The sequence below is a fragment of the Loxodonta africana genome, chromosome 9 (assembly GCF_030014295.1).
Source record: "Loxodonta africana isolate mLoxAfr1 chromosome 9, mLoxAfr1.hap2, whole genome shotgun sequence".
NCBI lineage: Eukaryota > Metazoa > Chordata > Mammalia > Proboscidea > Elephantidae > Loxodonta > Loxodonta africana.
The window spans coordinates 113,445,453-113,467,301 of record NC_087350.1 but is presented as its reverse complement, the minus strand read 5'-3'; the positions used below and the strand labels follow the sequence as shown (position 1 = coordinate 113,467,301).

At 45.5% G+C, this 21,849-nt stretch overlaps 1 protein-coding gene and 1 non-coding gene across 8 annotated transcripts in view; one reads left to right on the top strand and one right to left on the bottom strand.

Moving 5' to 3' along the window:
- The window catches only part of PIP5K1B (phosphatidylinositol-4-phosphate 5-kinase type 1 beta), a 264,099-nt gene that overhangs the window by 132,351 nt on the left and 109,899 nt on the right, over nucleotides 1-21,849 (top strand). The window lies entirely within an intron of this gene.
- Nucleotides 7,281-7,351, bottom strand: TRNAR-UCU (transfer RNA arginine (anticodon UCU)). The gene has a single exon. It is a non-coding gene; the product is annotated as a tRNA-Arg (tRNA).

The following is a 21,849-nucleotide window of genomic DNA, read 5'->3' as shown; positions in this document are numbered from 1 at the left end:
CTCGGCATTTCTCAAGCTGAAAGAACTTAAGAAAAAAATCAAGCACAATGCCTAGCACATCCAAAACCAAACCTGTTGCCATCGAGTCAATTCCAACTCGTAGGGACTCTGTAGCAAAGAGTAGGACTGCCCCTCAGGGCTTCCGAGGCTGTAATATTTACGGGAGCAGATCACCACATTTTTCTCCCTCGGAGTGGCTGGTGGGTTCGAACCGCTGACCCTTTGGTTATCAGCTGAGCACTTAGCCACTGTGCCACCAGGCTCCTTCCCTTAGCACTTAAGCCTCTCTACAAATGTGCTGTTGATGTGCAGCGCAGAAGGGGATGGTGTCACTTAGAGAAAGTGAAGCTTTACTCACAGGTAAGAGCTCAGCTGAACTCTTCAGTTTCACATTTCCTCTGTTAAAGCAGAAAGATCTGGAGACGGTGTTAATGGCAGAGACAGTTGAAGTGATGATAAGGGGCACATGACCAGTTGCCACTGAGTCGATCCCAATTCATGGGGACCCCATGTGTGTCAGAGTAGAACTGTACACCAGATGGTTTTCAATGGCCGATTTTTCAGAAGGAGATGACCAGGACATCCCTCCCAGGTGTCTCTGGGTAGATACGAGCCTCCAACCTTTCAGTTAGCAGCCAAGCATGTTAACTTTTTGCACCACCCATGGACTCCACAGGGCATCTTTAGCTATTGCAAATGTGTTTATGTTTCAATCCAGATGAGCCAGGTCCTAGGTGAGAGAGCTTGATACTAGAATAGGGGAGATAACTCTGAGTGTGAGGTTTGAAAAATGGGGAGAAAGGGAGAGCTTTCCAAAGAGGATATAAGCAGGTATTAACCAGGGCTTCAAAAATGGGGAAAAGGCGTGCTCTGCGAACCAGACCGTGAGGGAGGCATTGTTCCTGGCAGAATTTGAGTGTGGTTATGATAAACACAGAGAAGCACCACGTGGCTTTTACAAACCTGCTGTGGTTCATGAAGATCTACTTTATGTCGAATTAGCCACATTTCCAATTATAAACAAGTCATTTAAACTACTAGATGAGGACAATGCTCAAGCTGAGTGACTCTTGAATTAAAGGAACCTGGAAGAGTTTGGCGCTCTCCTTTCAGACAAGGTGAGGGAGTATGGATTAAATCTTAAAATTAGTGTGTCTGGACCAGGTTGGACTAATGTACCAAAGAATGGCAATCTCGCTCCCTGTTTGCTTTGTATCTACTACCATGATGCTTGAGTTGGCCCTGGGGAGCTTAACATTTTTTACCCATGACCTTCATGAAAGCATGAGAGGTGTGCTTTGCAAATGCGCAGGTGACCACACACTGGGAGTGACCGTAGCTGACTAGATGAGTGTCACCCAGGCCACCGTGGATCCACTAACTATTGCCCCTTTTACAAATACCTGAAAGTTAAATTGCTTTGCCAGACTTGAAGCCCTGACCGAGAGGTCTGCACCTTTATAATGAGGAGTTTTATGACCCACTACGTCTGGCTAGTACTGAAGCCAGTCCATGGACCCCAGGTTAAGAACCCCCTAGGTGGAGGATATCAAAGAAGTGTATAATCAACCCTCAAGGTGCTTATCATCCAGGTGGGGAGGCAAGACAGGAAGATGATTTTAGAACACAGTTGTTAGTTGCCATCAAGCCAGCTCTGACTCGTGGCGCCTTATGTATAGCAGAAGGAAACGTCGCCTGGTTCTGTGCCATCTTCATGATCCTTGGTATGTTTTCAGTCCATCGTTGTGGCTATTGTGTCGATCCAGCTTCTCGAGGGTTTCTGTCGTTTTCACTGTCCCTCTCCTTTACCAAACATGATGTCCTTTCCTAGGGATTGGTCTTTCGCGATGACCTGTCCAAAGTAAGGGAGCCCAGGTCTCACCATTCTCACTTCAAAAGAACATTCTGGTTGTAGTTCTTCTAAGACTGATTTTTTCCTTCTTCTGGCAGTCCCTGGTATATTAGTCTATAATAAAGTGTTGTTCAAAGGGAGAGGGACCAGTGTGGGTTAAACAGTAGGCTCAGGCCGTCTGAATCAAGCCACTGATTCATTGGGCAGCTGCCAGTGATGCGCAACATCATAAGTGCCATGACGCCCATGTGTTTTCAGAGAACACTCAGAGTTCATGGAACTGTTTCCTCCTCACTGCCTCTCAGTTACTTGCATGTGATTATTTAGGTCGGCTGCTTTTTGTTCTTTCAGTTCACCAACTCCCTAATCTATCGTCATTTCTTGGCAAGCCCAGGAAGAATAGCTAAAAATGAAGTGGTAGGTTAATGTCTTCAGCTAATGGCTAAAGTACGAATTTTCATTTTAGCTGTTTAAAGCAAACATGTCGCCCGTTAAGAGAAGCATTAAGGGCTGTCTGGCTGTGTTTATGGATCCCTGGTGGTGCAGTGGTTAAGTGCTCAGCTGACAGTTGTAAGCTTGGTGGTTGGAACCCACCAACCGTGTTGTGGGAGAAAGATGCCACAGTCTACTTCTGTAAAGATTATAGTCTTGGAAACCCTATGGGGCAGCTCTACTCTGTCCTATAGGGTCGCTATGAGTCAGAATTGACTCTACGGCAATGAGTTTGTTTTTTTGGTTTTTACAGAGTGTAGCATTTCCTTTCTCAGTTCATTTATTGTGAGTCTTCTGCAAGAGTTGTAAATGCCAAAGCCTACTGGGGTCAGGCAGGTAAAAAGAGAGTGAGATATCCAGGAGGACCCTGGAAAACAGGAGAATGCATACCTTCTTTAAAGGGGGCTTGCTGGCTCAGTGGAAACCCTGGTGGTGTGGTGGTTAAGTGCTACAGCTGCTAACCAAAAGGTCAGCAGTTTGAATCCACAAGATGCTCCTTGGAAACTCTACGGGGCAGTTCTATTCTGTTCTACAGGGTTGCTATGAGTTGGAATCGACTCGACGGTAGCGAGTTTGGTTTTTTGGTTTTGGCTGGCTCAGTGCTAGAACTCTTGTCTTCGATGCGGAGACCCGGGTTCGATTCCCGGCCAGTGCCCCTGCTGCACAGCCACCACCTGTCTGTCAGTGGAGGCTTGTGTGTTGCTGTGATGACGAACAGATTTCAGCAGAGCTTTCTGACTAAGGTGGACTAGGAAGAAAGGCCTGGCGATCTTCTTTCCACAAATCTGCCAATGAAAACCTTGTGGATCACAGTGGCCGATCCTGTTGTACGTGGGGTTGCCATGAGTCAGGAGCCCGCTCGTCAGCTCATCAGCTCACAACACTAAGGGGCGGCAGCTGGCCCTCAGCTCCAGCTGACAGAGCTTCGCATGAATGCTTGCTCACAGGTGCCAGCTATGCTGATTTCTTAAGAAACCAGAAATGTGAGTTTCGATGTGGAATCTCCCAATTTTTAAATATTGGGTTCAGAGTCAAATATTTTTTTAAAAACACACTCTGGACAAAACAACACAGCTATAGACCACATGTGGCCTTCAGGCTGCCTGTTGGTAACCTCTGACCCACCGTTGCTGTAGAAAGCATGATAGGAAAGGGGAAAATGCAAAGAAATACACCTGCGATCTGGTCCCCGCTCCCCCATGACCTCACAGTGCGTTGAGGAGAGAAACTGTGGGCACACCTGAAAAGATTAAATAACACCCCAACATCCCAAATCAGTACTGAGGAAGTACCAAGACCCACCGCATTTCATTTCACCCTCCAGCTGGTCCTGACCAGCCCGAAGCTCTTACAGTCTTCTGAGGAAAAGCCTCTCTCTCTCAAGCCTGCTAGCTCGCCAAGCAGTTTGCTGGGATAAAAATGTCATGGATGTCTCATTGCTTCCTGTTGCAACTGAATCCTACCCTTCTAGGGACAGGGCCTTTGATTTACCTGCTCATTTGTCCCAGTGAGGGCAATTATGACAAGTAAGACACAGACTCAGGGATCCATGTGATTTGTTGGAGCGATGCGGGATACCAGCCCGGGCAAAGCTCAGGGTCAGCATTTGGGGAAGTGGCAGACAATTTTGGAAGTTTGGGGGGGATCTCAGTGACAGCCGGCCTTGGGTGCTGACTTTGGGAGTTTGGATTTTGTGTTCTAGACCAGTGTTCTCCATTAGAACTTTCTGCCGTGATGGACGTGTTCTGTAATCCACGTTAATACAGTGGCCTCTAGCCCTGTGCAGCTACTGAGTGCTCAGATGTGGCTCGTGTGACTGAGGAATGGAATTTTTCATTTTAGCTAAATTTTAAGTGGCCTTGTGCTGCCAGCGGCTACCAAGTTGAACAGTGCTGTCCAGAGCAGAGAGGTGACGTGAGATTGTCTGGAAGGTGACCTCGTGGCCATGTGTGAGCCTGCTGAGTCCCTGAGGGATGGGGCAGGCAGGTTTTTGCGATGATTGACCCACAAACTGTGGTGAAGGTTGTCGTAGGAAAAGATGCAGGAACGGCTTTTGTAAAGAAAGTCACCTGGTGATTCTATTCAGGAGATAAGTGCAAGGGGAATGAAGGCTGGCCTGAAAGTTTTCTATCAGGGTAACTTCCGGAATTTTCCTGCCATGGATGGAACTAGAGAAGTTTGAGAAAAAGAGATTTTAAGGTAACACAGGTGGTTCAAGCCCACCAGTGGCTTTGCAAGAAAAAGACCCGGCGATCTGCTTCCATAAAGACTACGACCTAGGGAACCCTATGGGACAGTTCTGCTCTGTCATATGGGGTCTCTATGAGCCAGAATTGACTTGGTAGCACTTAACAGCAACAACAAACACAAAAGACTCAGAAAGAAGCAGCAGGCAGGACCCTGCCTCCTTTACTTCTTTCATTTTCAGAAGAATGGTTTAAACTCATGTAAAACACTGATGCCAGAGAGAGAAGTCTCCTATATTTTATATGGGAAGAAATTGCTCACCCTCGACCCCTCCAAAACAAAGAAACAAACAGGTGTCAAGGTGGTTCAGTGATTGAGTGTGGGCAGTCCGTCTTTTGGCCCCTGATTCCCTTAAGCATCAGGCTGGTACCCCCAGAACATCGACTAGAGGAGGCAACATTCTACACGGAAGCTAACAGCACAGCTCTCTTCAGGGATCACAACCACCAGGATGCTGTTGCTTCAGGTGTTAACGGCAGGCCTGGAGGCCAGGTTTCTGCCTTTCTGTAGTGGATTGGGCCATCTGAGCCATGGTTCCTGCTGTCAGGGTGCAGTGTTGGTTTGTTTTCAAGTTCAAAGGCTTAATGCAAGCATCTCCTTGTGTGGCTGGGCCAGTGCAGTCTGATCTGGCCAGCAGCCGCCTTGCCCCCAGACTTCAGGCTCTCCATCTTCTTCACCACCTCCCCCCCACCACCCCTTCCTGGGGGCAGAGAATTTTAAAAGTTAGCTCTTAAGAAGTTGCATAAGAACATAGAAATTTAAAATCCTGGAATCCTTTATTCTGAATTCTAAAAAAGGTCAGCAACACAAGTCAGTTTATAGCCTTCTATCTCCTTAAAACACATTAACAGAACGTCTACCACGTGCTTGGGAGTCCCCGGGTGGTGCAAACACCTAATGTGCTTGGCTGCTAACTGAAACGTTGGTGGTTCAAATCTACCCAGAGGCACCTTGGAAGAGGGGCCTGGCAATCTACTCCAGAGAAAAAGAGCCATTGAAAACGCTACGGAGCACAGTTCTACTCTGACACACATGGGGTCGCCATGAGTTGGAACTGACTCAGTGGTGGCAGGTTTGGTTAGGGTTTGGTTTGATGGGAAGCGGTTTTTACCATATGTTTATTCAAAATCTTTGCTGTTTTAGGAACCAGAATAATTGGCTGCTGAAGAATCTTGGCAGATGCCATTGAGTTTTCTAGCTAAAAACCTATTGGGTCAGTGAATGAGGGCATAGCCATCACCCATCAGATGCAATTTTAATAGCTACACTAATAATAAAAGAGCTAATGTTTATTAGGGAGCCCCGGTGGCGCAGTGGGTAAGAGCATGGCTGCTAACCAAAACTTCAGCAGTTTGAATCCACCAGCCGCTCCTTGGAAACCCTACGGGGCAGTTCTACTCTGTCCTAAGGGTCACTATGAGTAGGGATGTACCTGACAGCAACGGGTTTTTGGTAATGTTTATTAAGAACTTAGTATATGCCAGCTCTTTTAAGCTCTTCAGAATTATTAACTCAGTTAATCTTCATAACAACTCTATTATACCCATTTTGTGGATGAGAAAACTGAGGCACAGAGGGAGTAAGTAACCTGCCCCAGGGCCCACAGTGAGTAAGTGGCAGAATAAAGCCGCATCTGTGCTCTTAACCAAAACACTGTTCCCTGAACGCTGTGGTGTCCAAAGCTGTGCTGGCTAGTCGCTGAAACAGTTAATTCTTAATTCTCTGTTAAGATAGTGCACCAGGGGCACAGATAAACCCAGCCATCTTTGAACCGAGAGAAAGTTAATAAAAGGGAATGACTTCAAAACACATTGTACCTGGCTCTGGCGGTTCAGAAGCAACCTTTCCCACCTCGTCCAAAGTGCACTTCACCTCTGAATCCAGAGTCTGAACTGTAGCTTCAAGAATACCTTTTTCTAGAAAAATACGCAAAGTGCACAATAATTTTGACGTGAAAAGCAAGCATCCTTTGGGCACTGTGTGAAACACTGGAAATAAGATGACTAAGCTGGTAATTTCAAAAACTGTCCTTGGTATAGAACTCGAGATTGGCAGTTAGGGGTGAAACTCATTTGGAGGGGGGCTGTTGTTTGAACTTTCTGATTAGCAGAAGCCAAAAAACCCAAACCCATTGCCATCGAGTCTGTTCTGACCCATAGTGACTCTATAGGATGGAGTAGAACTGACCCATAGGGCTTCCAAGGAGTGGCTGGTGGATTTGAACCACTGACATTTTGGTTAGCAGATGAGCTGTTAACCACTGCACCACCAGGGCTCCTAACTGCTTCACAGTGCTATGGGCTGTAATGATCTGTTCAACAGTGAAAAAAAGAAAAAAAATTCTAAGAAGCAGGCATTGAGTAAGTGTGTGAATAGTTTTGAAGTTTTTCCTCCAATAAGCACCGAGTTACCCCAAATGATACTGTTGTTAGCTGGCATGGAGTTTGCCTTTGACTCATGGTGACCCCATGCACAGCGGATGAAACCTTGTCTAGTCCTTCGCAATCCCCATGATCAGTGGCAGATCAGACCATTGTGATCCTAGGGTCTTCATCGGCTGATTTTTGGAAAGAAGATTGCCAGGCCTTTCTTCCTAGTCCATCTCAGTCTGGAAGCACCACTGAAACCTGTTCAACATCGTAAAAACACACAAGCTCCGCTGGCAGATGGGCAGTGGACACACGTGAGATGCACTGGTTGGGAATCGAACCCAGGTCTCCCGCATAGAAGGCAGGAATTCTACCACTGAGCCACCACTGCCCCCTGTCCTAAGTGATACACCTGTATTTTCCGGAGAGTTCAGTTCGTTTTCTATTGGTCCTGTGTAGGTGACTTTATTTCTCCACGGAAAGGAAGATAAGATGGATCAGTTCTCTGCATTGTAGTGGTTGCCCTGGAGACATTCAGCAGGTTCTTTAGGAGGGAAGGTTGAGAAGGGGGCTGTGGCCTCAGTGGTCCTGGGACTGTAAAATGAAGGGTCTCAGCCCTTTTCCTTTTTTGCCCATTTCTCAATACATATGTACACCCAATTACATACAGAATTTGGTTCTATTACAGGGAAGTTTGTTTACAGAGTCTAAATGAACTTTAGGTCCCTGGGTGGTGAAAAAGGTTTACACTCGACTGCTAACCTAAAAATTGGTGGTCTGAACTCACCCAGTGGTGCTGCGGAAGAAAACCCTGGCTATCTGCTTTGGTGACGATTACAGCCAAGAAAACCCTATGGAGCAGTTCTACTCTGTAACACATGGGGTCGCCATGAGTCAGAATCACTCACTGGCAACTAAGAACAACGGCTAGCTGAGCATTATTCCTGGCGCAGAAAAGCTGAGCTACTCTTAATCTTGTGTTGGTCCTTTCTACCTGTCCAAAATACACTGCGTTCTGGATCAGGGAACATTTGGTATAGAGCCCAGCGCAGAAACAGGCTGTCTGGGTAACATTGTATTTCTCCGGAGCTGAGTTTTCATATTGTGACCTTGTCGTTTTCTATGGGTGCGGTGAGTGCGTGGCATCTAAGACATACATTTGATTGTCATTCATTTATTCATCTGACAAATATTTATTGAACTTGACACCGGGCTGGACCCTGGGGACAGGACAGAAGCCAAGGCAGACTTAGACCTTGCCCTGATAATATTTTCACTGTAGTGGTAGAGGCAGACCCTAAAAGTGAACATAATAATTACCGACTGTAACATGGTATGCAGAAGGTAATCCAGGCCGGGGGTGCTGCCTTTCAGGTTCGGCAGCCGGGGAAGCCTCTCGAAGAAGGAATGCAGAGCTGGCATCGCAAGCATGAAAAGAAGCCAGCCATGGAGAGAGAGGGAGAGACTTCTTAGCAGAGAGAATAGCATTTGCCAAGCCCCTGGGGCAGGAAGTAGCTCAGTGGATTCAAAGAACTGAAGGAGAGGCCAGGGTGGATGAGGATAGTGAGGGCGGATGGCCGGGATGGGGGAGAGCTGTGGTTCCCAACTGGGGTGATTTTGTCCCCCAGGGGACATTTGGCAGTGTCAGGAGACCAAATGGTGGGGTGGTGGTGGTGGGTAGAGGCCAGGGGTGCTGCTGAACACCCCACCATGCACAGGACAGCCCCCCACAACAAATGTCAGTAATGGTTAGATGAAAAACCCTGGATTAGAGAAATAAGCAGTGGATAGATTAAGGTGATGGAGTCCTGGTGGTACAGTGGTTAAGTGCTCAGCTGCTAACGAAAGGTCAGCAGTTCTAACCCACCAACCACTCTGCATGAGAAAGATGTGGCAGTCTGCTTCCATAAAGATTTTTAGCCGTGGTAACACTACGGGGCAGCTCTCTGTCCTATAGTGTCGTTATGAGTCAGAATCAACTTGACAGCAGTGGATTTTTGGGGAGACTAATGTGGTAGGCGGGGAGGACAGAAGGAAGGGAATGGGTTCAAGATCCATTTCAGAGTTGGTATTGGCTAGACTGGATATTGATGATGGATGGGAGTGGAGTTAGGGCATGACAGGTGTCAGCAATGATCCCGGGATTCTAACTTGAGCAATGGGGTGTGTGTTGTGTCATTTAGCAGTGGCGTGAGGGAAGGTTTGTGCGAGAATATCAGCTGTTCTGTTTGGGAAGGTCAGCCATCCATTGTAGGGAGAATCAGTTGGTGGTTGAAAACATGCATCCGGAACTCAAGGAATGATTTGGGAGCTGGCTTCAGGTTGTCAAGTTTTTAGATAATGCAGGGATTGGTGAGATAGATGGGGAAGAGACCCCCAGGTCTGGGAACATCAACCTTTTGATGTGTCCTAACCACAGGACAGTGTGATGTAAAGTGGTGATGTAAAGGTTAAGCGCTCAGCTGCTAATCGAAAGGTTTGTCATTTGAACCCACCAGTGGCTCTTCAGGAGAAGGACCTGGTGACCTGCTCCTGTAAAGATCACAGCCTAGAACACCCTGTGAGGCAACGCTGCTCTTTCACACGGGGTTGCCGTGAGTAGAAATCGACGTGACGGCACCTGACACCAACCCTCCTCCACAGACCACCAAAGTTATATTTCTAAAATAAACAAAGCTGGTCAGGTCATTCTGGTGTAATCTTCCCTTAGCCTTCTGTTACCTGCAGGAAAAGTCCATGCTCCGTAGCTCAGGCCACAACTCCTTCACGATCCGTCCCCAGTGGGTATGTCTTGACCTGCCTCCTGCCGCTCTCTCTCACACATGCCCGCCTCAGCCTCGCAGATGTCTGGTCTTCCCCTTGTGTACCTTTACCTCTCTAAACCTGCTCACCACTTCCCTAGTTTCCCGGGTGCTGGGGTCAGCCACCCAACAGGTGCCCAGGCCTCCCCCTGCACCTGCCCCATCTCTGTTATATCACGGATGACTTCGTTTTGTAATAATCGCTTGCCCTTGTGTCCTGCAACTGCGCTGTGAGCTGGAGGGCCAGGCCTGGGCCCGTCATCCTGATATCCGTAGTACCCCACACCCTACCTGGCACAAAAGGTACAAGGGATGTATCATTTTTTCCTTCTTAATCCTAAAATTGTTATAGGCTTTCCAGAGAGATATGTCCTTGAGGCTACAGTCCCAGATCTGCAATTAGAGGTGAGGTATGTGTGTGTGTGTACGCATGTGTGTGTGTGTATGTACGCTTGTGGAATTTGTGCTTTGAACTTTCAAATCACAGGAGGAACATGTTGAAAGAGCTCAGTTCAGTTCTTTTTGCTTCTCTGTTTCAAAGATGATAGCGATTATATCCACGCCATAGGTCCCTCTGGTGACTCAAGGCGGACTATTAACGACGTGGCATCCGTAAGCCCCCTTTTCTGTTGTCTACAGACTACTTGTCATCACCAGTTCTTGGGAGAGCTTCAGCAGCAAAGGAGGCAGCCTTTCCCCGACTGCATCACCTAAAGGGCCTATTCTTTCCAGGTGTTGGCCTGATCAAATGGTACCACTTAGGTAACCGCCAGGTGCCATTGAGTTGACTCTGACTCATGGCAACCCTGTGTGTGTCAGAGTAGAACTGAGCTCTGTAGGGTTTTCAATGGCTGTGATCTTTCGGAAGTAGATCGCCAGGTTTTTCTTCCAAGGTGCCTCTGGGTGGACTCGAACCACCAACCTATCAGTTTTTAGCTGAGCATGTTAATCGTTTGCACCCCCAGGACCCTGCCACCTAGATAACTGTCAGTAGTTGTCGGGGGGGTCAGGGTTTGGGGTGGATCGGATGGCCCATTCCTCCAGGACAAAAAAAAAAAAAGGGCAGTAAATACCCTTTTCTTTGTACCATGAAGAAAACAGAATCAGTGATTGTTAGCTATTTGAAAGGGAGTGAGAGGGGACCAGAACCTAGCAGTGTGAGAAGTGGCTGCGTTCCCCATGAAATTGTGGAGGAGGCGGGGCATAGACTTTAAAGCTGCGTGCAGGGCCCAAGGTGGGCGCTGAGGAAGCCAGAGGGAAGCCTGGCCCCTCTGCTCTTCCTTCCTCCCTCGTCCAGCAGGGATTATGGAACCAGGAGCTCGTCAGGCTGGTTCTGCCACTTAGGAGCTCAGCCTTGTACCAGACAGGAGACATTTAATGAATATACTGCGGTATGGTCTGACTAGCGAATGTGTTGATGTATGCGAAGGCACTCGGAATGTGGTAACTGGCTGTACAAATAAATAGAAATCATTAAAAAAAAAAAGGCCCAACTTACTAGTAATAAAAAGGTATGTAGAATGAAGTGAAAATGAAGCACTTTCACCTACCCAGCTAGCAGAGATTTTAAGAGTGCTTGGTGTTAGTGAGGGCTTGGGGAAATAGGCAATCGCAGAATTGGCTAGGGGCCTAAAATGGAATAACCTTTTGGGGAATTGAGTAGTAGTTGTCGTTGTTGTTAGTTGCCATCAAGTCGATTCTGACTCCTGGTGACCCCATGTGTGCAGAGTAGAACTGAACTCCATAGGGTTTTTCAGGCTGTGACTTTTCGTAAATAGATTGCCAGGCCTGTCTTCCGAGACACCTCTGGGTGGGTTCAAACCTCCAACCTTTTGGTGAATAGTCAAGTGCTTAACCATTTGTGCCCCCCACGGACTCCTTTGTACAAATGTTAAATTGCTGTTATTGTGGTTGTCTCCTCACCCCCAGTAGCATTTATACCCTAAGGGAGCAGGGACTAAAAAAAAGCAGAGTAAAATTCCATACTCATCGAAGGGACAAATATTACTGCCATCTTCTCCAGACTGGGGCACTGCTCAAAGTTTGGAATTGCAAATGGCTTAGGACTGTTTTGTTCCTCAGTGGCAATCCCCACATGGAGTGTTGAAGGTGACAGGGTTGTTTTCAGGAAGCAGTGGAATTCTACAGCAAAAGGAAATTTACCTTTTGTGTATTAAAGGGACCTGGGCGGGGGGTGGGGTGGGGGTGGGGTGTGAAAAACAACTATGCCTAGAAAGGGAAAATGCTTTCTTTGCTTTCCATCATATTAAGTACAAATTATAGGCTTTATGTTAGAGCTTTGCCATCTCTCAGTATCTGATTTAGTTGGAGGAAACGATATTCCGTTCCAAGAAGCCTTTTCTCCTCTTCCGTCTTGCTTTTCCCCTTGGAGCTACTCTCTCCCTGGGCCAGCAGAACTTGCCTGGTGAAGACAAATGTCATTCTCGCTGAGGACAGGGAGTTCAATAGAATGGGGTGAGGCTGTGTTGAGGGCAGCAGGAGGGGGTTGGGGGCAGGCAGGGGGCCGCCAGCTTTTCAAGCCTGTGATTTAAAGAAAATCATGGAAAAGTCTAGGCAGCACATTCAGCCCAGTCCCCCCACCAAAAAAAAAAAAAAAGGTTATTTCCTTATTTTAACTTATTACTCATTCCAAACTTGAAGACAGATCAATTCCGCCATATCCCCTCCTGTGCTCTGCAGACATTTAGTTTAGCTATAACTTTAAGATCGGAAATTAGGGGTATATGTTTTTTTAAAGCTATAAACACAGAAGAGATTTTAAACCAGTGAAGTTGCATTTGAGAACAAAATCAAAAGGGTGGAGTCTTCTGAGACTCTGCTTGGTAAAAACAAATCCTCTTTTTCAAGGAAGCATTCAGCGTAATACAACTTCTTAAGTTTCTATTTCCTTTCAGAATTTGGGGTGTACCGACTTAAGCTGCATTGACATTTATCTCCATGCTTTTTACTTGTTTATTTATTGCTAAAAAAAACTCTTTTGAGAAGATTAGATACATCCATTGATGTGTTGTTCGTTACCAGTGAGTCAGTTCTGACTCTTGACAACCTCACCTGTAACGGAACCAAACGTGGCCCAGTCCTGCACCGTCCTCACGATCACTGGCGTACTGGAGTCCGTTGTCGAGGCCACTGTGTATTTTGAGTACCTTCCAACCTAGAGGGCTCAGATGAGCACTGTATTATGATCCATAAGGTTTTCATTGACTGATTTTAGGAAGTAGATCATCAGACCTTTCTTCCTAGTCTTAGTCTGGAAACTCCACTGAAACCTGTCCACCATGGGTAACCCTGCTGGTATTTGAAATACCGGTGGTATAGCTTCCAGCATCACAGCATCGTGCAAGCCCCCACAGCATGGAAAATGACCGTTGCGGGTTGGATAGTCATTTATTACCTCTTGATCATATTACTGTCAGTCTGTCTGGAACTCTGAAGAGACATTGAGACCCTCTCCTGTCTGTATTTCCCTCTTCTTCTTCTATTTAATGCTCCACCTCCCCCCCAAAAAAGTATAAATCAATACAGGCACTTCCAAAGCCCCAATCCCCTGTGATAAATTTACATAGATAAGAGATCATTTTACAGGGCGTTGTCAGGAAATCAGTCTCCTGACGCCGCTCCCCAGGACTGAAAAGCCAATCCAGCTCACGTTACTGCTGTCACAGAAGGCAGTTTGTGCTTAGTCCCTGAATCATCCAGTTCATTTCCTGTATGATTATTCCTCTCCCCTAGCACCATTTGCCCTCTTATTTCTTCAGTGTTTACAGAAGCGGGTCATGTTTATGAAGCATGTCCGGAAGAAGGAAATGATGTATGGAAATATCTACATGGGGTATAGAGTCGAGTGACCCCTAGGCTGGAATCAAGGGCTATAAATATGCCAGTGATTTCATGTGTGCCCTGGGACTGATATTTTCCATCTTTCAGCACATAGTTTGAATAGACTTAGAAGGTTTTTTTTTTTTTTTTTTTCAGTAGTTCTTTGAAAATGGAAAACTAGCTGTCCAGAGAGATTTAACCTTGGGGGCGGGGGGTGGGGGGTGGAGGAGGAATAGGAATAAGGCCATCACCTCCAAAGGCAGGATTAGTCCTTTTTTTTTTTTGAAGTAGCTGGACCTCCTGTGTGTTTTCGCAGTTTCTGTTGAATTGAGAATAGTCACCATCACTTGAGGTGGAGATAGCAGAAATGATTAACCTAGAAAGGAGAGGAATCGTAGGCTGGGTGGAAGTAGCATTTGTCTGCATTATCTTCTTAGAAACTTCAAATCTTAGAGTTAGAAATGCCTCTGATATGAATTTCAATAATGTATGAGAGAGAGAGAGAGAAAAAAAAAAGCAGTTGCCGACAAGTTGATTCCGACTCATGGAGACCCCATATGTCTCAGTGTAGAACTGAACTCTGTAAGATTTTCAGTGTTTGTGACCTTTCAGAAGTAGATCACCAGACCTTTCGTCCAAGGTGTCTGTGGGTAGATTCGAACAGCCAACCTTTTGGATAGCGGCCAAGCACTTCACATATGAGGAAACAGAGACACAAAAACTTCAAGTCCCCCAGCTAAGGTCATGCCAAGTACAAGAAGCAGAGTTGGACCGCCATTCCAAACTTCAGATCTCCAGCCTTTCCTGGCCCTGCTTTCATTTTCAGCACCTTCCACAGCTTCTCTGGAGTGATAAGAACCAGGCCATCTGACCCAGAGACATCCTTCATGTAGATAAACAAAATGTGGTACATACACGTGATGAAATATTACTCAGCCGTAAAGAGAAATGAAGCCTTGATGTCTGCCACAACATGGATAAACCTAGAAAACATGCTAAGTGAAGTAAAAACCAAAAACCAAACCCTCTGCCACTGAGCTGATTCCAACTTATAGCAACCTTATAGGACAGAGTAGAACTGCCCCCTAGTGTTTCCAAGGAGCGGCTGGTGGATTCGAACAGCCGACCTTTTTTTAAGTGAAGTCAGTTGCAGATGGACAAAGACCGCATGGTCTCACTTTTATGAAATAAGTTATTAGTGGTTGCCAGAGGTGGGAGGGGGAGGGCAAGTAGACTTCTTTGGCTTAGAGGGCATTGAATTCTTGTTAATGGTGGTGGAATAATTTGGAAACGGATAGCGTGAAGAGACGCACAACTTGAAGAATGTGATCAATGTCACTGGGTTACACACATAGAAGTTGCTGAATTGGCGAAGGTTTTGTTGTTTATACTTTCACTACAATTAAAAAAAAACCAGAAACAATGTACAGAACTAGGGAATGCCTCACCTTCTCCATTCTGTACGAAAACAGCCCCAGTCAGGGAGCCGTGTTCACCTCACAGAAGGACTACCCACCGTGGTGACGGTGGGTGAGAAAGGGGGGTTGTCCAGGAGGGCGGAAATGGGTAGGAGGCTGCTGGAGCCCTGCCCACGGGCTGTGTGCTCTACCGGGACCAGGCGTAGTAAGAATGATTTATTCTTCCTTGTTCCTTTTTGAACTTTGAAAGAAAATTTCCCTATTGCTTGGGGTTTTTCCCTGTTATCTGGTGGTTAAATTCTAAACAATGGTGGTTCATTTCCAAACACAGGCATTTCCAGTCATGCTCAATTTGTAGGGCTGATGGAGGGGAGGTTCCCCTTCCGCAAAGACAACCCCCTCGGCCGCACACACTTCTAAGTACTCGCGGCTGTGGAACCCTGCGCCTTTGTGGTGGCTGATGGCAGACACGGGGTGGGCTCCTGGTGCTGCAAGGGAGGTGAAAGGACTGGGCAGTGGTGCCGGCCGTACTGGGGACAGTGGTGGTTCTATGGTAGAATTCTCCCCTTCCATGCTATTTCTGGCCAGTGCGTCTCACGCACAGCCACCACCCGTCTGTTAGTGGAAACTTGTGTGTTGCTGTGATGACGAACTGGTTTCAGTGGAGTTTCCAGACTGAGATGGGACTAGGAAGAAAGGCCTGATGATCTACTTCTGAAAACCAGCCAATGAAACACCCTATGGATCACAATGTCCAATCCTGTTGTACATGAGGTGGCCATGAGTCAGGGCAGCTAACAACAAAAACAGCAGGCCATATCAGTGTGCCTGGAGGTGGAGACAGGAAGTATTTTAGAGGAAAGAGCAATATTGGAGGTCAGACAAGGTCGGGACTTGGCCAGGCCTTTTGTACAGCAAACATGGGGAATGTGTAAGAGAAGGTAACCAGAAACTTGTAGACAAATAGCTGCTTCCTGTGTGCACCCCGGAAGGCGGCTACTAAACCAAACCAAAAACTCGCTGCTGTCGAGTCCATTCCAACTCATAGCGACCCTATAGGGCAGAGCAGAACTGCCCCATAGGGTCTCCAAGGAGCGCCTGGAGGATTTGAACTGCTGACCTTTTGGTTAGCAGCCGTAGCACTTAACCACTACGCCACCAGGGTTTCCTACAGGGCCACAATCAGGGGAAATCCGTACCTTACAGGATGCAGCCATAGCCTCAAGGAGCCCTGGTGGTGCAGTGGTTAAGTGCTCAGCTGCTAACTGAAAGGTAAATGGCTCGAACCCACCAATTGCTCTGTGGGAGAAAGATGTGGTGATCTGCTCTCTTAAAGATTTACAGCCTATGAAACCCTCTGCGGCAGTTCTACTCTGTCCTATAGGGTTGCTATGAGTTACCATCAGCTCGATGGCAATGGGTTAGCCATGTTGTTAGGTGCTGTGGAATTGATTCCAACTCATAGCAACCCTATGTACAACAAAACGAAATGCTGCCTGGTCCTGAGCCACCCTCACAATCGTTGCTATTCTTGAGCCCATTGTTGCAGGCACTGTGTCAATCCATCTCCTTGAGGGTCTTTCTGTTTCTCACTGACCCTCAACTTTACCAAGCATGATGTCCTTTCCCAGGGACTGATCCCTCCTGATAACATGTCCAAAGTATGTGAGATGCAGTCTCACCATTCTTGCTTCTAAAGAGCATTCTAGTTGTACTTCTGGGTACCATAGCTTCATAGAATCTTAGTGTTGATGTTCTTTAATGACCTTCTGATGTCATCTCCTCGGTCATTCAGCTAACACAGCATTGTGCACTGAGCAAGTTACCGTGGTGACATGGCAGATGGATGAGCGTAGCTGGAGAGAGAGTGTGGGGTCAGGGGTCTGGGCTACAGAACCCACCACAGTTTCCTGTTACCAAACAAGGGGAAAGAAGCCAGCCTCGATTGGGCTATTAGTTGTGGGTCAGGCACATCCACTTATGCCCGAGTAACAGACGATCCGATGGGGGGGTCGTTAGGTCTCCATGTTGGATGGCGGGGGGAGGCATTGGGAGATTAAGGAGCCCTGGAGATGCAGTGGTTGAGTTCTTGGCTGCTATCTGAAAGGTTGGTGGTTCCAACCCACCTAGCAGCTCCATGGAAGAAAATACCTGGCAATCTGCTCCCATAGATTACTCTGACACGTGGGATCACTATGACTCAACTGTACTCAACAACAACTGCAAGATTGGCTTGTTGGAATCAACTGAAGAGGTTCTGGGAAACTTGCTGAGAACAATCTCATCACCTGAAAATCCACACAGGTGTCAGATGAGTTCCAGTAGGGAGAGTCCCGTTTGTCCTTCAGTAGCTCCGACACCAATATTTGTGACCTTATGTTGTTGTTGGAAACCCTGGTGGTGTAGTGGTTAAGTGCTACGGCTGCTAACCAAAGGGTCGGCAGTTTGAATCTGCCAGGTGCTCCTTGAAAACTCTGTGGGGCAGTTCTACTCTGTCCTGTAGGGTCGCTATGAATCGGAATCGACTCGACGGCACTGGGTTTGGTTTTGGAGTTTATGTTGTTGTTGTTAGTTGCTGTCTGGTTGTCTCCAACTCATGGCAACCCCATAAAGAGAAATAGGAAGAAAGGATACAGTAAAAGAGCTGAATAGAAGCATTCGGAGGGCAGCTTGAGAAGACCCACTATTACAATAACATGAGCAAAGAGCTGGAGATAGAAAACCAAAAGGGAAGAACATGCTCAGCATTTCTCAAGCTGAAGGAACCCAAGAGAAAATTGAAGACTTGAGTTACAATATTGAAGGGTTCTACAGGGAAAATATTAAATGACGCAGGAAGCATCAAAAGAAGATGGAAGGAATACAAAGAGTCACTGTATCAAAAAGAATTGGTCGACATCCAGCTATTTCAGGAGGCAGCATTTGGTTAAGAACTGATGGTACTGAAGGATGAAGCCCAAGCTGCACTGAAGGCATTGGCAAAAAACAAAGCTCCAGGAACTGATGAAATAACAATTGAGATGTTTCAACAAACAGATGCAGCACTGGAAGCACTCACTCGTCTATGCCAAGAAATTTGGAAGACGGTTACCTGGCCAGTTGACTGGAAGAGATCCATGTTTATGCCCATTCCAAAGAAAGGTGATCCAACAGAACGCAGACATTATCAAATAATACCATTAATATTACACATAAGTAAAATTTTGCTGAAGATGATTCAAAAGTGGTTGCGGGAGTACATCAGCAGAACTGTCAGAATTTCAAGCTGGATTCAGAAGAGGTTGTGGAATGAGGGATATCGTTGCTGATGTCAGATGGATCTTGGCTGAAAGCAGAGAATACCAGAGAGATGTTTACCTGTGTTTTATAGACCATGCAAAGACATTTGCCTCTGTGGTTTGTAACAGATTATGGATAACATTGTGAAGAGTGGAAATTCCAGAACACTTAAATGTGCTCATGCGGACCTATATACAAACCAAGAGGCAGTTGTTTGAACAGAACAAGGGGGTACCATGTGGTTTAGAAATAGAAAAGATGTGCTTCAGGGTTGTATCCTTTCACCATACTTAGTCAAATTGTTTGCTGAGCAGATAATCTGAGAAGCTGTACTGTATGAAGAAGAGCACAGCATCAGGATTGGAGGAAGACTCATTAATAACCTGTGATATGCAAATGATACAACCTTGCTCTTTTGTACTTAATCTCCCCATCTGTAGAGCATTCCCTCTCTCCATCAGTGATGAGGTAGGTGTAGGGTGCAGACCCAGCTGTGAGGACAAGTGAAGGCTGTCTTTGTGGCTCTTGTATTAATCCAGTGCTTTAGCATGGCTTATGGAGTCCCTGGTTGGCTCAGATTGTCAAACGCTTGGTGACTAACCAAAAGCCCTGGCGACCTACTTCTGAAAAATCAGCCATTGAAAATCCAGTGGAGCGCAGTTATACTCTACACACATGGGGGCACCATGAGTTGGCATCAACTTGAGGGCGACTGGACTGGACTGGCTACCACATAGAGTGAGTTCAGGAGTAGTCCATCCTTTTCTGTGCTCTGAAAAACCTTTAGTAGTACTGGTGTTGACTCTTCTCTGAAAGTTTGGTAGAATTCTCCAGAGAAGTGGTCAGGGCCGGGGCTTTTTTTTTTTTTTTTTGGTTGGGAGTTCTTTAATTACCTCTTCAACCTCTTCTTTTGTTATAGGTTTATTTAGTTGTTCTACCTCTGTTTATGTTAGTTCAGGTAGGTAGTGTGTTTCTAGAAATTTGTCCCTTTCCTCCAGGTTTTTAAATTTGTTGGAGTATAGTTTTTTGTAGTATTCTGTTATGATTCTTCTAATTTCAGTTGGGTCTGTTGTGCTTTCACCCTTCTCATTTCTTATTCAGGTTATTTGCTTCCTCTCCTATTTTTCTTTTGTCTGCTTGGCTGATGGCTTATCAATTTTATCGATCTTTTCAGAGAACCAGCTTTTGGTCTTGCTAATTCTTTCAATTATTTTTTCTATTCTCTACTTAATTTAATTCTGCTCTAATTTTTATTGTTCGCTTTCTTCTGGTGCCTGAGGGCTTCTTTTGCTGCTGTCTTTCTATTTGTTTGAGTTGTAGGGATAATTCCTTGATTTTGGCCCTTCTTTTTCGATGTGTGCGTTTATTGCTGTAAATTGACCTTGGAGCACTGCATTTGCTGTGTCCCAAAGGTTCTGGTAGGAAGTGTTTTCACTCTCATTCGATTCTATGAATTTCTTTATTCTGTCCTTAATTTCTTCTATAACCCAGTAGCTTTTGAGCAAGATGTTGTTCAGTTTCCATGTATTTGATTTTTTTTCCCTTGCTTTTTCTGTCATCGATTTCTACTTTTATGGCTTTACGGTCAGAAAAGTTGCTTTGTAATATTTTGATGTTTTGGGTTATGTTAAGGCTTGCTTTGTGGCCTATATCTATTCTACAGAATGTTCCATGTGTGCTGGCAAAGAAAGTGTATGTCTATGAGATCAAGTGGGTTGATTGTGGCATTTAGATCTTCCACGTCTTTATTGAGCTGCTTTCTGGATGTTCTGTCCTTCAGCAAAAGTGGTGTATTGAAGTCTCCTACTATTATTATTGTGGAGCTCTCTGTTTCTCTTTTCAATGCTATTAGAGTTTGTTTTATGTATTTTGGAGCCCTGTCATTGGGTGGGTAAATATTTATTATGATTATGTCCTCCTGGTGCCTTGACCCTTTAATCATTATATAATGTCCTTCCTTACCCTTTGTGGTGGATTTTGCTTTGATGTTTATTTTGTCAGACATTAATATTGCCACTTCTGTTCTTTTTTTTATTGTTGTTTGCTTGGTATATATTTTTCCATCCTTTGAGTTTTAATTTGCTTGTGTCTTTGAGTCTAATGTGTGTCTCTTGTAGGCAGCATATAGAGGGATCATGTTTTTTTTTTTTTTAATCCTTTCTGCCACTCTCTGTCTTTTTATTGGTGCATTTAGTCCATTTGCATTCAGCATAACTATTGATAGGTATGAGTCTAGTGCTGTTGTTTGATACTTTTTTTGTGTGTTGTTGACAGTTTTTTTGTTCCACTTAATTTTCTGTGCTGAGTCGTTTTTATGTATTTTCTTTTCATCTTTTTCATTATTGTTGATTTTGTACTCACAGCAGATCCCATTATGGAGGTGATCACATTATATCAGATCTCATCATAGAGGTGATTACGTCATTATACGACTACCAAACTGTGTCATAACTGCCAAACCACTGAGAATCATGGCCCAGCTAGCTGACAACCCTAACCATCACAGATGCTGTTCTAAATGTAATGGGCACTGACGGTTTGTTTACCCAAGGAACTAACCTGAGCTGATTCCCTTTTTCAGGCGGCTAACAGGGTCGCTATGAGTCGGAATTGACTCGATGGCAGTGGGTTTTTTTTAGAACAGATACATGAGGAAATGCTTACAATCATTATCCGTTAGAGAAATGCAAATCAAGACTACAATGAGATACCATCTCATTCCAGGAAGGCTAGCGTTAATCCAAAAAACACAAAATAATAAATATTGGAGAGGTTGTAGAGAGACTGGAACACGTACACACTGCTGGTGGGAATGTAAAATGGTACAACCACTTTGGAAATCTATTTGGTGCTTCCTAAAAAAGCTAGAAATAGCACTACCATATGATCCAGCAGTCCCTCTCCTTGGAGCATATCCTAGAGAAATAACAGATCTAACACAAATAGATACATGCACACCCATGTTCATTGCAGCACTGTTCAAACAGCAAAAAGATGGAAACAATCAAGGTGGCCATCAACAGATGACTGGATTACAAATTAAGGTGTATTCATACAATGGAATACTACCCAGACCCACCCACCCAGTGCCCTACTAGGCAACAATGATGAATCTGCGAAACATACCATAGATGAATCTGGAAGGCATTATGCTGAGTGAAATTAGTCAGTTGCAAAAGGACACATATTGTATGAGACCACTCTTATAAGAACTCAAGAAAAGGTTTAAACCCAGAAGAAAACATTCTTTGTTGGTTACGAGGGTGGGGAGGGAAGGAGAGGGGAACTCAATAACTAGATGGTAGACAAGAATTGTTTTAGGCAAAGGGAAGGACAACACACAGTACAGGAGAAGTCAGCACAGCTGGGCCAGGCCAAAAGCTAAGAAGTTTCCTGAACACAACCAAACACTTTGAGGAACAGAGTAGCAGGGGTGGGGGTCTGGTGACCATGGTTTCAGCCGACATCTAGTTCAATAAGCATAAGAAAGTTTATTAAGAAACCATTCTGCATACCACTTTGGAGAGTGGCATCTGGGGTCTTAAAAGCTA